Raw genomic sequence first — 18083 nt, 5'->3', positions numbered from 1 at the left:
GCATCCACTGCAGTTCAATTTAAAGATGTTTTTAGAGCTTCCACTATGTGCAAGTTACTTTATAAAAAGAGTATACTAGTTTCCTACCTCTGGGAATGGAGCAAAGCTTTTCTTGGCTCTATCATCTAGCCAGAGGTTTTCACAGGCATATCATAGATGAATTTATAGTGCATTTATGAAGGCATGTGGCAAACTGACAGGTGATACTAACCTGTATATAGCATTTTCCATAAATAACTTACTTAATCTTTACAACAATCCTATGAGATAGATACTGTTATCATCTCTCCATCTTACTATACAGGAAAATGAGGCCCAGAAAAGTTAAGTAACTTGCCCAGGTCAGCTATTAGTGGCAGAGCCAGCCACCTGACTCAAGAGTCCGTACTCTTAAGCACTACAGTATAGAGAAGTAGAAATAAACCAACTCTGAGAGAGGCGGATGAAGGCTGAGAACTCCAGAGCTAGGGTGTACACCAGCATTCCAGCTTTGACAGGTGTTAAGCCCAAGGGCCCCAATAGTTCAGCACTGCCAAGCCTGAAGAGCAGAGTTTTTAGTGTATATTCATGTGATCAACCAGTCCAAAGTCGCTGCTTTTACAAAGCTGCATTGTGATATAATAGAACATGTGACTGGGGTTTGAGTTGCAATTTCTTCCAGGCTGAGTGACTTACAACGGGTCATTTATATTTGCTGAGCCTGGCTTGCCTCTTCTGAAGTCAACTAGGAATCATCATCATCATCGTATCTTCCCTCACTAGTGTGCTGAGAATCAACAGTTCAGGTTACAAAGTTGCACAAATGTAAGTTGATCTTACCTTTGAGTCATTTTACTTTTCCATGGTTCTTGGCTATATATAAGAATTTCAGTGAACTTTTGATTCCTCTAATTGAAATTAATTAACTTAATTAATTAACTAAATGCTAGAATCACTCATACCAAGAAAGGAGAATGAGCTTGCAAGCAAATACTGGGTGGAAGGAAAGGTTTTTCATAGCGTTTAGATTGCAAAGCAAAATTAAATGATTTAGGACAGCTCCCTATCTCCATCCCACTGTCTTCTAGACATATTTTAGGGGGAAAAAAAGTAGAGAACCTTCCCCAACTTTTAACAGCACTAAGGTGTACCAGCTTCTTGAAGAATAAAGGTGCCTGTCAACACTGGTTATTTTCTTAAAGTTCCTGCCATCTGATTTTAGATCCTGCAAGACATAAATTAAGAATCCTGAAAATGTTACAACAGCCGGGCTGTTCAGTGGGAGATAAAATGTCAGTAGCAGAGTGTGGGCTGGAATGTCACATGGAGTGGCTGATCATAGGAAGATTTTGTCTCATTTCCCAAATAAAACGCAGCACATTCTGACAGCGCTAAAGCACCCTATTCTCATTCTTATTTGCATAATCCCACCCAACACCAAACCAAGATCTTTATATTGTGATCCCCTCAGGTGGTTCCCTAGATCCTATTCTGAGAGGAAGTGACCACAATTCTCAGTGCAGAGAAGCTCTTGGTCGCCAAGTGATTTGCATGCAGATGCCCTTCTGGCTCCCAGTGAGTCAGGCTGCTCTCCATTTGTGAGGGCTGTGCACTAATGGCCTCTGGCAGGTCGTTCTCTGAAAGCACTCAGGAATGGATGGAAGACCAATATAAATTTGAAATCAGTTGTACTGAATGTGGATAGGAATGCCTCCTTGTGAAACAGCTCTTAATTTTTTTTATTCTCCAATTTTCTCAGAATTGACTTTCAAAAATTTGACGTTTCGTGCATCTGGCAGAGTTAAAGTGTGCCAGCCCTGTAGTAGTTGAGGTCACTGTGGGGCCCTCTTTCTGATTACTTTCACTCTTCCATGGCTTCAGAAGAGTTCATATATCACCTGATTTTGGTGTCGCCAGTTGGGAGCAGAAATATGAGTGATGAACATCTGTTTCAGGCTGATTTAGCACAGAGAGGGCATCTCCTGGATACAGGCTTCCATAAGGCCCTGCTTTCCCCTACATTACTGTTTCTTTGCTGCCAAATGTACAAACTGAAGAACCCCTCTAACCTGGGGAAACACATTTGTGCATGGAGATTTTGCCCATCCTAAGGTAGTTTCCCTGGTGGAAAACCAACTATAATAGTGTCACGTCATGGTTCAGTGTTACCTTTTTTATTGTGGCTTGTGTCTGCCCTCTCTTTAGCCAAAAAAAAAAAAAAAAAAAGAAGGTAGAGGGAAAACATTTTCCCAGCATTTAAAACTGCTAGCGATATCCCCAAGGAAAGCATCCCCAGTAAAACACTGGAAAACAAAATGGAAAGCTACGTGCACTTTATGATTCTCAGAACGATGCCGCCATCCGTGCAATTATTCTGTAATTTTCATGTGGCAGAATTAGAAGTCTCAGCTGTCATCCCTTAGTCTTTTTGTCAAATAAAGCCCTATCTGGTGTGGAAATTTTAGGTTTGTCTTTGAAACCTGAAATCCGGATTATATCGATAGTATTGAAAAACAATTCAACCTTTGTTAGAGCATGGTATTCTCACAGCAAAGGAGTTGGGGGTCTGAATGGTGCATTTCTCACCCAAAGGAGGGAAATGGCAGCTGGGACTGCAGTTGCCGGGACAGCTTTATTGCAGTACGGGATGAACATATTGACATCAACTCCCTGCTCCGACCTTCTCATTGTTGAATGTCAATATGGTGTGTGAAGCTGCCTCACTTTTGCCTGCCTGCTTTTCATTATGTGCAAGTCAAAAGCACATCCACAAAGATTACTGATTTAACTCAATTTTGACACATCACATTTCATTTCACTGGTTAAGAAAGACTGAGGTATGACTCATAATTTATTTTAAATCATCTTAAATACACTTAATTATGCATAGAAAGAAGTTGAGATTCAGAACAAGATTCACGCAATTTTACATGAACATCATCTATAAAAAATACAGTGTATATAATATTGTCCTGTACATAGAATGACAGGATTAGCAGGGCCCTCTCCAGTTTGGGGTCATAGGGTGCTTCCTGATTACTGAAGAGTCTCACTTTCTGCATCACATATCTCTGCAGTGTTGGAATATTTTACAATGAGCACGTATGACTCTTGTAAGTCCATTCACACACTGACAAATAAGACAAAATCCCTCAAAGGCATAAAAATTAGAATTTTAAGATGTTTCCATGCACTTCTACTCCAAACTACCAAGTTATTTAGAATTTTCTTTAATTATCCCTTGCATAGACGTGACAAGCCTATTGAGTGACAGTCTCCAAGGACTAAGCCACAGGAAGGGCCACTCGAGGCCATTCTGACCATTAGAGTTAATACTATAGTGGTCCTTCTCCACAGGGCTTTTGGGGGGAATAAATGAATGAATGAGTAAACAAATGAAGAGTTAACACTAGCACTATAGTGGTTCTTCACGGGGCTGCTGGGAAAAAAGGAGGCAAGGAAGGAAGGGAGGGCGGGAGAGGGGAAGAGAGAGAAGAAAGGAAGAAAGACATCTCCACACACTGCTGTGAGAAACAAGCAACCAGACTGGGTAGTTATTAACATGAGCGTCCTGATCACATGAAAATTGAGGATCAAGTGGAAAAGGAGATGAAGAACCATACGTCTGTGTCTCAAGAAGGTGAATGTTAATGGACTTTTTTCTTTTGAGGTAACAGAACTTTTTGTCTTCAGAAAAATCTGACTCTATCCAATATCTAAACCCGGGGTATTCCAAAGCCATTGAAGTCACCATGTCCAGATCCCAGCCCTGCACTAGATTTGAGACCTTAGGCTAGTTTTTTAACCTCTCTTGGCCACAGAACATAAATTGCAAATTATAGGGTGTATGCAAGGATTAAATTAGGTAATATGTACCGAAAAAATTAAAAGAAAATATGTAAATATATGAAAAAACATATGGGAAATAATATTGAGTGAAAATAATAAAACTGGTTCTGTAGTCATGGATACAAGCCAAAAAAATCAATTTTGCATGATAGAAAGCATTAGAATTTTAAGTCTACTGGATCGCACGTGCATAAAGTTACCTGTTTAAAATAAAAATTGTAACCTAAAAATCTTTCCACTTCCTCAGCTCCTACTGCTTTCTCCCTTTTGCTCGTCTCTCTTCTCCTTTCCCCAAGTAGTCTCCCAAATATTAGTTAAGGCCGTGGGACAACCAGACTAGAGCTGTCAGGTGGAACCCAGGATGAAAACAGCCCCCAAGGACAAGGAATCTGTCTTTAAAGCTTGAAGGCCAAAGAACGGAGCCAGGTGTCACACTAAAATATAGCCAACCTTTCAGCATCAGTGTTAGAATAAAAAATCACATCATTTTCAAATGCCAAATCCATAATTTTACTTGGCTCCCCTTCCACCTCAGATTCTTAAATAGTGATGATTTGGCATTTCTTTAGTTTCTCTGCTACACAGAAACCCAAAGTCATAGCCCTGAATTCTGATCGGGGAAGGGTGACAGGTACATAGGCCGTAACCCAAGACCAGACTGGGTTTGAATCCCAGCTCTTCCTGCCGACAAGCTCAGTTACCTGGGGAAAGTTACTTCCCCACTCTGAGTCTTGGAGGTGAAATGAAGGTTCTAAATCACAAGATTATCAATGCATTAGGAGGGAGCAAAGTTACCAGCTTGTGTTCATGACTACCTGGGCGCAGCTCACCAGGTGATTCCAGAATTCCAAGATGATTTGGGGATGAGGGCTGGGGAGGTCAGCCTGGGTCTTCTTCCAAGAAATAGTTGCCTCTGACTATAACCATGATAGTCTGGGAAGCAAGGCCATGGGGGGAAAGTGGAAGAAAGTTACAAATCTCAGGAAAGTGTTTAATGGAAAGCAAATCTTCCCCTTAAAAGAAAGGGAGCTAAAGAAAGTATGACATTCCCCAACCCCAGCTGAGAAAGTCAGAATGCCCCAGTTAAAAGCCCTAGGGCCTGGAACTCCCAGCCACACCCCTGCCCTCCAACTCGGTAAAGGAATTTGCTAAAGCACCAATGCAAACAACCCAAAGGTTTCCAGCTGAAGTCAGGCTTTTTAACAGCAGGGAGAGCCGGAAGAAGATGTGATTGTCGGTGTATAATTGTGCAATCTTCACGTTTCATTCAACCCCCAAACTTCAAGGCTACCCTATCCTCCTTCCTGATACTCATTCTTAGATCCCAGCAGCCCATGGATGCAAGCTAACTGCATCCATTTTCATCTAAATCATAATAAAGGTAAAAATCGAATCAAGGTGTTTGTGTTTTCTGCCCCAAGCAGAAGCAATCGCTCTGCAAACACACACAGCCTTGTTTCGGCACAGATGTCAGGAACGCCGAGCCTGTAAATCTGCCCAGGCAGTTCTGTTCTTGAATCATTAAGAACAACCGAGTGGGTGGAAGGAGAACATGAAATTGCTGTGTGCATTCATGTTTTGTTTATGGAGCAATCACTTCTAGACGTGTTTGCTTTTTTTATGGAGAATCCTTTCTATGTTTGCTTTTGAATACCCCACCTTCCTTCCTGTGCCCAGCTCTCTCACACCCACTAAAGAGAAACACTAAGAGCGTTAACGAAAATCTCTGCACATTTGAAGAACAGGTTACATTAACTGTCTCTCTAAACCATTTCCATTTACTTGGTCAAAATAAATGATTTAGGATTATGAATAACACAGTTAACAACTGAATTTGAACACTGTGTATTGTTTACCAAGCTCATAACAACTGCTCCCAAATCAAAAAAGTCACTTTCCTTTGTCCATTGTTGTGCGAGGACCTGTTAGCCCAGTGAATGGAAAGTCCTGTGATGATGATTATCAGCAGGGTTTAATGAGTGGTTTCTGCGCCTGCCACAGGATTCTTCACTTAACTTCACTGTGCCTTGGTTTCTTTATCTATTAAATGGGCATAATGCCTACTTTATGATGACTGGGTGCCTAGAACATAGTAAGAGCTCATTAAAACTGTAGCAGTTACTGTGGTTACTAATAGTCACAGCCCACTGGGCAGACAGGATGCAGTAGACTTTCACCAGATCCTATGAATCTTTTTCTCTGATACACCCCTCCCCCAACCCTGGCACAAAGCAGACACGCAATGAACAGTACCTCTCAGCAGATACCAACCCCAATCTGTGCCCCAGTCTTCCTGGTCCCCCAGCAGTTTCTGTCAGTCTCTATTGACCTGCCCGGCAGCTCCCCTCTATTCCTTCACCATAGTGGGGGGGGGGGGGGGTTGTTGAGCTCCGTGTTTACCATCTGGGTGGGTCTCTCTTTATTGTTTCTTCTCTCATTGTTTTTGGCTTGTCAGCATTGTCCTGCCTGGTACCCGCCCCCAGCCACGTTCTTTATGGCACATCATCTTGACGTCCCCCCTTTTTTTTTTTTTTTTTGGCAGCTGGCTAGCTGCTAGAGGCAGAGAACGGTGGCATCAGGTGCTTTAAAAGAGGGAGTGATTACATTACATTTTCTCTCAGGAAAATGAGCTTGGGTTTTAAAAAATGTTCCATGAAACGGATCTAATAACTTAGTTCAGTAATAATTTCTCCTCTGCCGGCTCTAACTGCAAGGATTCTTTCAGAAACAATAGAGCATTGCTGCTTTTCAACAGGATAACGGGACTCCATTTCCAGAGGGCTTTCATCCAGAGGAGGGCTTTTCAGACTATCCACAAACAAACAGGTACAGGACAGCCTCCCCAGCCCAGAAATGGGTGGAGGGGTGGGGGTGCAGCAAATACCCGGTCAGTTCTAGGAGCCCTATGGGGTGCCATGGACTCTCCAAATCATTCTTTCCCTGAGGCTCCACAGAGGTCCTTTGCCTTTCGAGCTGAGAGCCTGTCCGGTCAACATTCAGTGTCCAGGACATCTTACCAATAGGGATGCTAACCAGGCCAGCAGGCCTACTTCCTTCAAGCTCTGGGAACACTGGGGGTTATCTGTTCCCAGCCAAGCCCACTGTAGGAGCTGATCAAATTAGAGAACTGAGAACAGCAGCCACAGACTTTTCCAAAAGAGCTGTAATACTGTCAGTCACTAGCACTTAATTTCCGGTGGGTTGTAAAAGTGCCATTTATCCTGCAAGCTTCAGAGTGAGCACCCCGATAGGATTCTAAGCTAAATGATGCAAGAGCAGCTACTCTCAGTGAGGATTTTGTGCTTCAGAATTTAAAACAAAGCAAAAAATTCCAAGCCTACTTTTATGTTGCTTGCAAATATTGTAGTGAAGAAATCACTTTCTGTTAAATCCCCCTGATGAAGCCACGCGTAACCTGTGTTGACAGCCACTGGAGGCCCGCAGCTATTTAGAAGCACCTGGTGGGCACAAGTGGCGTTCTGCCCTTATGGCCTCAGGCCAACTTCTCACTACTCTGACACTGTCCCACCTATTAGGGGATGGCCCCCAGGGAAGATGGGTGGAGTTAGGCTGATTAGGATCTTGGGAGGTTCTGGGGGCAGTTGAAGGCCACGGTGCCCTGACACAGTGAGGCAGTTAGTTGGCTAAGGGATTGGTTGGCTGCTGGTCTGAGGCTACAGGACATTGATGGACTCTCCTGGGCTTGCAGACCTAGGATTTAGAAAACCATGGAGAAGTTTTCATTTCTAAGTAGGTCCACGTAAGAAAGAAATAACGTCATGTAGCCATAAAGCTGAAGCATTAGACCATTAGGGGTCTGTGGGTGGCGGGGTTCAAGGAGGAGGAGATTTAGGGGGAAAAAACTCCAAAGTGTTTCGCTGACTTGTTATTTAAATTACTTACAGGATACAAAAACAATATTCAATCTATATTACCCAAAAAGGCCCAGTTAACTTTGATCATAAAGATAGATGAGCTGCTAATGTTCTTTGTCTGGACTGGCCATGTGTGGCTACTGAGCACTTGAAATGTGGCTACTTGAATGTGCCACATTCAGTTGTGGCAACTGAAGAACTTAATTTGTAATTTTACCTCATTTTAATTTTAATTTGGGTAGCCACATACAGCTAGTGGCTATGGTGCTGAATAGCCCAGGTTTAAGGAGTTCACGGTGGGAGAGAGAAAGAAGACATAAGAACAACTTCCCTGACAACTATATTTCAATTTAAAAAAAAGAAAAGAAAACCCTCTCTGTTTGTCCAAGTCCTGAAAGAAGGAAATTCAACTCATTTGCTAATGAATTCAGGCCACAGGAGTAAAACATTTCAACGTGTACTGAAACTGTGCTTTAATGCCTGTCTAAATGTTGAACCATAATAGCTTCTCTTTTTCACAATTTCTGCGGGAAACATACCATTTTATGCTTCTGGAATAGGGAAGTGTCATTCTCAGCATGGGCCCACCATTAATATCTCCATCTTCCAGCCCCGCAGAGCTTTCTGTAGGCTTCTAACATCACGTTATGATTTTTACAGTCGAAAGCATAAACAAGTTCTACTGCTAATGACACGTCAGGTTTCCCACCCTGATTTAGACAACTGCTCCATCCAAGAGTTCACTGCCTTTCAACATCTCTGCTTGTGAAGTGACAACTTGCTCCTCTGAGAAACGTTTCACATGTCCTGATTGTTGTTCAGCAACCAGCTCACGTGAGCGGATCTGAGCGCTACCCCTGGATCTGGGCAAATCCCAGGAGGGGAAGTGGCCTCTGCCCACAGGCAGTGGGCACCAGGGAAGGGGCTGGACACCTGCTGCCCACCCACAGCCCAAACCCCCAGCAGTCCTTTGGGAGCCAGCCCTGAAGTCCAGGCCTCGCCCCTTGCAAGGGACAAAGGTCAAGCATGAGTGAGGTGGAACAAAGGCATCTCAAGCAGGGCACAGGCTGGGAAACAGGAGAGGGAGCGGTGGGTGAGGCTCTTCTGGTTAAAAACAAACAACTGAAAGATCCAGTAAGCCGGCAGCTTGGAGCCGCGTGTCTGAGCCAGACAATAAGCTTTTAAAATTCCATAAAGTGCTAGCACCACGCAAGAACACTCTCTGATGTCAGAGCTCTGCCCTCGTCGTGTGGAAAGCACCAGGCCCCTAAGTGGCGGGGAGGCCCCTATGTGGCAGGGAGGGCTGTGGGATGTCCCGGGTGGGAAGAGCACAGACACGCCAGCCCGGGAGATGCAGACCTGGACGGGCAGCTGGGCCAGGCCTGCTTAATTGATACAGGCTCCTAATGAGCAGGATAAACACCATTTGGGCCCATTTGCTGTGAAATGGACTGGGGTGTATGAGAAATCGGACTTGTATGGGCAGAAAACACACACGTCGGCAGAAAACAATGTGCTGGAAAAGTTTTAAATTGAAGACATGCCGTTCCGAGGGGTGCAGAGGCGTTAATGCTTATGTAATGAATCATTTCATATTTTAAGATTGGGATTTTTTTTCTTTTAATTAATTAGCCAGTAGACTCATTATAGTACATTTTTCATGTCAAAAAGGCAGTGGGTTCTAAGAGAAGGGGGGTGGGGGCCGCAGGGGAGAAGTGACGGCAGCAGTAGTGATACGGTATACTGTGAAAAGTTCAGGGAACCACCGTCACCTCTCCTCAAAAATTACCTGCGGAGGGACTGGTCAAAATGCATATCCAAGTCCCATGAATACAAGACTCCATCGATGCTCACTTTTTCAGAACGTGCATTTAGCCCCTTTCCAAAAGTTGTAGCCTGCTCGGCCGATGGATTTGTCTTTCACTAGAAAAGAGGGTGTAGCATGAAGGCTAACGATTGGGCTCTGAAGCCAACCACCCTGGGTTCCAGTCCTGACTGTACCTTCTTAGCTGGAGACTTTGGGCAAGTCACTTAAACCTCAGTTTGCTGCTCTGTACAACGGAAATAATAGTAATACCTATCTCAGAGTTGTTGAGAGAAGAAAATAAAACAATGCATGTAAGCTGCTTACTTAGGTGCCTGGCACTCTGAAGACTCAAAAATGGTAGGTTTTAATTTCTAGAACTTCTTTGTGAAACAGACCACCCTTGACTGCTTCACAAAGCTTTGTGCAGTTTGGGGGGGTGGGGGCAGGGTAAAAATACACAAAATAAATTTTAACATTTTAACCATTTCTAAGTGTGCAGTTCTGTGGCATTAAGTACACTCACATTGTTGGACAACCATCACCACCATCCACTTCCAGAACTTTTTCATATTCCCCAACCGGGACTCTGTACTCATTAAACAATAATTTCCCATTCCCCTTGGCAACTGCCATTTTACTTTCTGTTACTGTGAATTTGAATACTCTTAACAGCCTTATATGACAGGAATTATACAATATTTGTCCTTTGTGACTAGCTTATTTCACTTAGAATAATGTCTTCAAGGCTCATCCATGTTGTAGCATGTGTCAAAATGCCCTTCCTTTTAAAGGGTGAATAATATTCCACTATATGTGTATATCACATTTAGTTTACCCATTCGTCCATCAATGGACGCTTATGTTGTGTCCATCTTTTGGCTGCTGTGAATGATGCTGTTATGAACAAGGGTGTACAAATATTTCTTCAAAACCCTGCTTTCAATTCTTTTGAGTATATACCCAGAAGTGGAATTGCTGGGTCATGGTAATTCCAGTTAATTTCCTGAGGAATCATTATATCGTTTTCCACAGCAACTGCATCACTTTTCAATCCCAGCAGCAATCCCCAGTATAGGCTTCTAATTTCTCCACATCCTTGCCAACTCTTATTTTCTGGGTTTTTTTCAATAGCCATCCTAATGAGTATGAAGTGGTATCTCATTGTGGTTTTGATTTGCATTTCCCTAATGACTAGTGATGTTGAGCATCTTTTCATGTCCCACAGAGCTTTTTGATAGCAAATATAAAGGGGAAAGCATGGCAGAAACTCCTGGGTCCTGGGTACAAGAAGTGCTAAGAGGGGGGAGGGTATAGCTCAAGTGGTAGAGCACATGCTTAGTATATACAAGATCCTGGTTTCAATCCCCAGGACCTCCTCTAAAAATAAATAAATAAGTAAATCTAATTACCCTCCCCCCCAAAATAAAAGAATGAAAATAAAATATTTCGTTAAAAATGAGGGAATAGAAGTTTGCCTTTCTGTTGAGATGAGAGGTATGTAGATAGATAGATAGAAAGATAGAATATAGAGAAATATTACATTTAGTATAAACATAGGAACAAAAGTCTCACCTGGTTTGTGCCAAATCACTAAGTCACAGGGTTTGGCTCTGGGACAGTGGGAGGATCTTTTCTATTCCTATTTCACTTTACATGTTCTATGAGAAGGGAGGATGAGGGGGTGAAATTATAGGTGTTTTACTTTTGTGTTTTTCTGTATTTTTCAATATTTCTATAATAAATGTGTTGCTTTTGTAAAAACAGAAAATATTTTAAAAAAAAAAAAACCTTGGTAACATTTACAACTATGTTTAACTTCATAAGTTAACAGGTTTAAGGAACACAGACCAAGAGATACAAGCCATACATATTTGAACTGAAGCCTTTCTACAGCTGTATCGCATCCAATTTGGCAAGGACACGTGAGAACTAACTCTAGGGCTCCGCCTCTCTGGCCAGAAACAGCCTGCACCTGCCCTAGGGTCTACTAGGACGCCAAAGGGGAAGACCAGAGAGGAAGATCTACTCTTGCTGCCACGAGGCTTACAGTCTTGTCGCCGCTCACATGGAACACAGTCAGGGCACCGCAGAGGGCTTAAACATTGTGTGGAATGATCTAGGTACTTTGGAGGCAAGACTGTCCAGAGTCTGCCACAGGTTGAGAACGTCTCCTGGAGGGGTGGCAGCAGTGTGAGCGGGGTCTGAGCTGACCTCGAAGATGAGGAGAATTAAATGGGTGTGTCAGGGAGGGAGTCAGGCAGCACTGCAGGCTCTGGGGACCGCATGCTGCAAGGCCCTAGGTGAAGTGAGGAAGGGCTGTGCTGGCACAGAAAGGACACTGCCTGGCAGGAGGTGAGGCACAAGTTCAGAGAGATTCAAACGATGAGACAGGAAATATAGTAACCTTTTGGCCTTGACTTCAAAATTCATACCTGTTCATCAAAGAATTTGTGACTATGAGATTTGCAAATATTGACTACTATACATAAAATAGATACAAAAAACAAATTTCTACTGTACAGCACAGGGAACTATATTCAATATCTTGTAGTAACCTATAATGAAAAAGAATAGGAAAAGGAATATATTTATATATATATGACTGAAACATTATGCTGTACACCAGAATTTGACACATTGTAACTGACTACACTTCAATAAAAAAAAAAAAGAATTTGTGATTAGATAGAGATAGAGATAAAAAGATACTTTTTTAAACCAAAATATAATGATGTTATTACTATTCTACAACTTTCTCAGTGGTACTCATATGTCATCAAGATATCTGTCTTCACATACACTTATCAATATGCCCCATTTGTATGAATATGACATCATTTGTTTGATCAGGCCCCTACTGATGAACAACTGTCCACATTTTATCATAGTAAAGGGTGCTGTAATAAATATCTTTGCACACACGCCTCTACATACTCATAGTAGAAGTGAGATTTCTGGATGGATGAGGATGTGCATTTAAACTGTGTGAGGTATGGTCAAGTTACCCTCTGGAGAGGTTGCAGCTATTCCCCCATCCTCCACCAGCCCCGGGCCACATGGGAGGAGTGTGGGCTGAGGTGTGGAGCCCCAGCCACTGTCCTCTCTCATGGCTTAGCCTCACTTAAGCCTCATTCACTGTCAGCAATGAGGATGACAGAACACACATCAACAGCTGCTGTGGGTGCTACATCAGAGAGTCCACCTCCAGGTGCCTGGGACACCATAAGCACCCTTCTGCCATTATTCTCTTAGAAAGTTCAGCTAATTTGGTAGGCAAAAAATAATACTTTGTTGTTGTTTGAATTTGCATTTCTTAAGCCATTAAGGTGATCATGGCAATTTCTTCTAAGAGTGTTGCTGGCTTCTCATGGATGTATTCATTTGGCCAGCGGACTGTGAAAGTCACAGGGCTCTCCAGAGTGTCCAGTGCAGAGGCAGTTGCCTGCTCCCAGGGCTGACCCAGGAAGGACCTACATTGGCCACAGCTGTGCCTCTGGGGGGCATTCTCACCATCCAGACCAACCCTTCTTCACCCGCAGGGCTGCCCCGTGGCTAAGCTGAGAGGACCAGGACACGAGGTAGCTGAGGATTAGAAGGACTCAGTTTTCCAAGGGACTGGGAAGCTGAGGGAGGGTCTCTGGAGGCCTCAGGCCCACCCTTGATGGGGCCGCTGCCCAATTCAGCTACTGATAGGGTTGCCAGGTTTAACAAATAGTAATATGAAACATTCTGTTAAATTTGAAGTTCAGAAACAACAAACAAATTTTCAGTATAAGTATGTCCCAAATACTGCAGGGGACATACTTCTATCAACAATTTCAATTTTTAAAAAATTAGTTATTATTTATCTGAAATTCAAATTTAACTGGGTATGCTGTATTTTTATCTGGTAACAGATTTTTTTTTTAATTAACCTCATGTATTAGTCTCCTATTGCTGCTGTAAAAAATTACCACAATTTCAGTGGCTTAAAATAATACAAATTGACTCTCTTATAATTCTGGAGGCCAGAAGTCCAAAATCAGTTTCACTGGACTAAAGCCAAGGGGTTCGTAGGACTGGTTCCTTTCCCAGATTCTAGAAGATATCTTCATTTCTGAGTTTATGGCCCCTTCCTCTGTCTTCAAAGCTAATAGTGATGAATCTTTAAATCACCCTAACTCTGATATTTCTGCTTCCTTCTTGCAAGAACTCCTGTGATTGCATAGCGTTCACTTGGATATTCCAAGATGAATCTCCCCATCTCAAGATCTATAATTTAATCACATCTGCAGTGTCTTTTACCATAAGACATAACACATTCACAGGTTCTGGGGATTAGGACGTTTACATCTTTGGGGAGCCACTATTCAATCTATTCCACCTGCCTGACAACCATCACACATTACATGGTTTCTACTGCAAAAGGCATTCTGAGTTCCTAACTCCAATACCAACTTTCTTCCCCCATCCGCTTGATAGTACTTGGCATTCTATATGGTAACTATTTAACTAACGTCTGTCTCTGTCTCCCTACTCTCCTACTTTGAGGGTAGAGAGAATAGCTATTCATCTCAAGTCTGCCCTGTGTTTGACGCTTTGATGACTGACCCATGTGCTGAGCAAATGCTTATTGAAAAGATACTGAATTGTAAATTAAGATGTCCCTCTAACAATAGTATTTACATTATGGAAATAAACAAGAAAAGGTGTGTTGGGTGAGAATGTGACTCAGTGGGAAGGGAGATGGGCTCTGGACCAGAATTCTGAGCAGCAAAAGTAGCAGCACAGAGAGGCCTGGGTAGGAGAGAAAAGAGTGAGGTGGAAAGGCAGGGGTGTCCCCAAACATGGCCTCTCCCTGGGTCCCGAGTGCAGACAGTATAAATTTGGGAGGTAGCTGTGAGTGTGGTAGGGTTCCCCAAGCACACCTGGAGGCAAGGATTTACATGTTAGCACTTTATCTGGGAAATGATCCCAGGAAGCACAAAGAGCAGGGAGTGCAGTAATGAGACTGGAAGGGATAAAGCCAAGTGAGACTTTGTTGATGGGCACTGCAGGTACCTGGGGCCCAAACTCCTGGGGGCCCTTCAGAATTGCCCCACAGAGATGGAGCTCCAGAGAAATTCATTGCCCTTGCTTGGGCTGTACATATGAGACCTGTTTACAGGGAACATGAGCAGGGGCCCCAAAGGCACATGGCAGGACCAATGTTGTCTGTTCAACCTGGTTATTACCACAAAGCGAGCGGGCTGACATGGATATACACCTTTGACTTTATTTACTTTTGTAATATTTTTAAATTTTATGAAATTTTACAAAAAAAGAATATTTTCCTTATGTAAAAAAATATAATCACAGTTCCTCAGAGTCAGTCTCTGCTCATCAACTGTCTCTTCTGAAAGGAAAATAAATATCAGTAATTGTAAGTTCTGTTAGGATATAAACTCTTTTCTTTTCTTGCTATAATGGATTTTGTTTTCATCTATTTTCAGACAGTGAATATCTCACCCTGGGACTTGTCTATGTGACTATCTGCATTCACTCCAGGAATGTTGGGCTATGAAGAAAGAGGCCATCAAACCAGCTGCAGTAAGTGACAGGACCTTCTGAATATGAAGAATTTGAGTGAACGGCCAGGCTCTGTGTCCCCGTGGGGTCCCCGGTAACAAGAAAGCCGGTCCCTACCAGCAGTCCCTGTGGTCACTCCCAGGTGCAGATGCAGAATAAAAGCCCTCCTGGGGATACCTGGGTTTGGGTAGATAAGGGTTTCATGAATCAGACCAGAAGCATCACAACCTAAAGGCACCAGCGTCACCTCTCCTGTCTAGTTTCTTGAAGAGAAATGGAAAGAATATGAAAAACTTTTTTCATTTATTCACCCCACGAATTCATATAGAATCTCCTAGGGGCTAGGCACTATGCTAAGTCCTCAATCAAAGGTTAAGTGTGAATTCCTTCTCCCAGGAGGAATAGAATGTGGGGTTCCTGGGATGCTACCTGGTCAGCTCTGAAACAGAACAAATAAGGGTGGGGAGGAAAGAGACAGGAAGGGGAGAGGGAGCAAATAATCCCCATGCAAGAGAAGTCCTGCAGTCACAGCCGATTGCCCACCGCTGACCGACTGCTGGTGACCGACCAAGTTTACAAAGACAAGGTATCACATTCTACCTGAAACCTTAAGGAACATGATGCTTCCATAAATAAGCATCACACGCGCACACACACACACACACACGCACACTTTTCCAGAATGTTCTACTAGCCTGTCACATATAGTGGAGAGGGAGGACTGCATTTTTGTTCACTTTGGCAAATCTAAATTTGGAGCTAGAGTTTCATCACAAAGCCTGCCTCGCAGACCCTGGTCCCCATCCGGCCCATGTCCCTCCTGCTACAGGCCCGGCAGCAGGGGAATCAGGCCAACCCACTAACACAGGCTAGAACCAAGGCCTGGGGCCCCCCACCAGCGATCCCCTGACTGCCCACCCTTCTGCCCATCTACTGCTCAATCTGTCATGCAAAAACATTTGGCATTCAGTTTTCAGGGGATGAGCACCAACTGCAAAATATTTACCATCCGAAAGTTAAGCTTCGGCATAAAATTGGTCGCCTCTTCAGTAAATTAGACTCAATTAGCTGCCTCCTTATCTTAGTCGTGTATTGGAATAATCAGTGATGTCCCCCTCTGCCCACATCGATGTAAGGGAGTTCAAGGAAGAGAGTTGGAGGGACATTTGGTAGGAAATGCGGTTGGCAGAATACTGCTACAAGCTGATCATCTCCTTAGTGGCAAAAGTTGGCTCTTCCTCCAAATTTACTTCCACTAAGGATTTCACCCCCTGCCCTCCCTGCATGAACACTCAGCACTCTGAGAACGGCAGGAGACCACTCTGCTCCGACAACTTTCTCTGCCACTGACATTATCTCCTAATTATCTTCTCAGCAGTGATGGCTGGGTACCAGTCCTCAACTTGCGCAAGATGATTATAATACCCAATCTGATTGGGGAGGAAAGAAAATTCTGTTGTTCTTTGAGTTTCTTGGGGCTGATACCATTCTTCCAAAGGAGCCTAAGTAATATTCACAACAATCAGAAGGCAAAAAACACACACATTAACTTCAAACGACCATTACTCAGAAAACAATACCACGTGTTTTTCAGCCAGATGAGTATGTTTATGTAAGAGGGTGACTCTTGTCCTCAGCAGAGCTTCCAAGAACCAGAGCCATTAAGTTAATGGCCTGAAACAGAGCCCAAAAGACCCTTGTTTGTTCCATGACACATGCCCCGGGTGGTGGGATGCACTGCAGTCTTCAAAAAAGAATTTTTTTTTTTTTTTTTAGGAACAAATGACTTTTTCCAACAGCCTTGAGCTATGCAGCTGCAGTCTGTGGTAAGCTTTGTGAGGGGAAGAGGCCAGTTTGGCCTGGAAATCAAGACAAGGCGTTTAAAGGTCGACTTCAGTGTCCGTCCTTAGAGAACGTCCTGCAAGTCACACCTCACGTCCCTGCCCCAGCCTCCAGCCCTTTCTCTGGTCTCTGGTCACCTCTTTTCTCCATAGCCAGCGTAGAGCCAGCAGGTCAGATAAATAGAGCCTACTACCCGAGCCTGGGCTCGCTCCCCAGGCTTTCAGAAGCCAGCCAAGCTGGTGGTACAAGGGAAACCACTAAAGGACTGTGAATGGGCTGTGCTTCCCCAGCAACGGGAACACCACCCAGAGTGTCTGCAGGCCTGACACCTTGGGGTAGGGACCACACACGGAGTTCCACTGCAGGTTGGTAAGCCGCCCTCCCAGACTTTTCCTCCCTGGGGACTCTCTGGAGACAGCCCTGAGGAAGGACAAAGGCCAGAGAGTTCTGTGCAAGGCTCACTGCAAAGTCTCTTAGTTCTCAGATACATGGACAAGAGCTCTGAGACCTCCAGGCTGGAGCGGCTGTGTGGGCTTGCTGTCAGTGGGAGTCAGGGATGGATCTCAGTTTCTGGTTTGACTCCGAACTTACTACGCAGTTGTCTAAACATAACCTAGTTCTTTGGGACCCTTTTCTTTCATTTTGCAAAAATAAAGTTATTAGAGCAACCTCCCAAGCCATCTGCTTGCTTCCTGCTCATTAAACCGCAGAATTGCTCAGGTGAAAGGAACTGTCTAAATTAAAAACCAGCATTAATGATTCTATTAGTGGCTTTATGAGAAGAAATGGTGGATGAGCATATCAAAAGGCTGAAGCTTTCTTTCCCCTCTCCTACCCACCTGCCTCCCCCACCTCTCTGCAGGGCACCCGCCTCGCCAGTTTCTGGAGTGTGGTCATTAGCAAGGCTGCCACTGCAACTCCAGGAAGCTGGGACACATGGGCCATCAGCTGGGCTGCCAGTGTCATTTACGACTTCAGGCCTGGGCTATTTTTTGTAAATAATTGGAGGAACAAATGCTTCTCTCATGCTAGTCTTTCCTCAGTCCCTCCTCAAATCAATTCAGCAAAGGTTTGTTGGCCAGTTACTAAGCATCAGAGGTAGAGAGAAAAATGTAATCCCAGTGAAGAAATATTGATAAATAAAATAATGCCATTTGCGGTAACATGGATAGATCTGGAAATAG

General features: G+C 43.7%; 1 long non-coding RNA gene across 1 annotated transcript; it reads left to right on the top strand.

Moving 5' to 3' along the window:
• The first annotated feature begins 717 nt into the window (after positions 1-717).
• On the top strand, positions 718-17089 carry LOC116157462 (uncharacterized). Its single transcript, XR_004141541.2, has 3 exons — positions 718-804; positions 14982-15078; positions 16834-17089. It is a non-coding gene; the product is annotated as an uncharacterized LOC116157462 (long non-coding RNA).
• Positions 17090-18083: the final 994 nt, after the last annotated feature.

The sequence above is a fragment of the Camelus dromedarius genome, chromosome 15 (genome assembly GCF_036321535.1).
Source record: "Camelus dromedarius isolate mCamDro1 chromosome 15, mCamDro1.pat, whole genome shotgun sequence".
Lineage (NCBI taxonomy): Eukaryota > Metazoa > Chordata > Mammalia > Artiodactyla > Camelidae > Camelus > Camelus dromedarius.
Note: the sequence above shows the minus strand (reverse complement) of the source record. Positions and strands in the feature narration are given on the sequence as shown.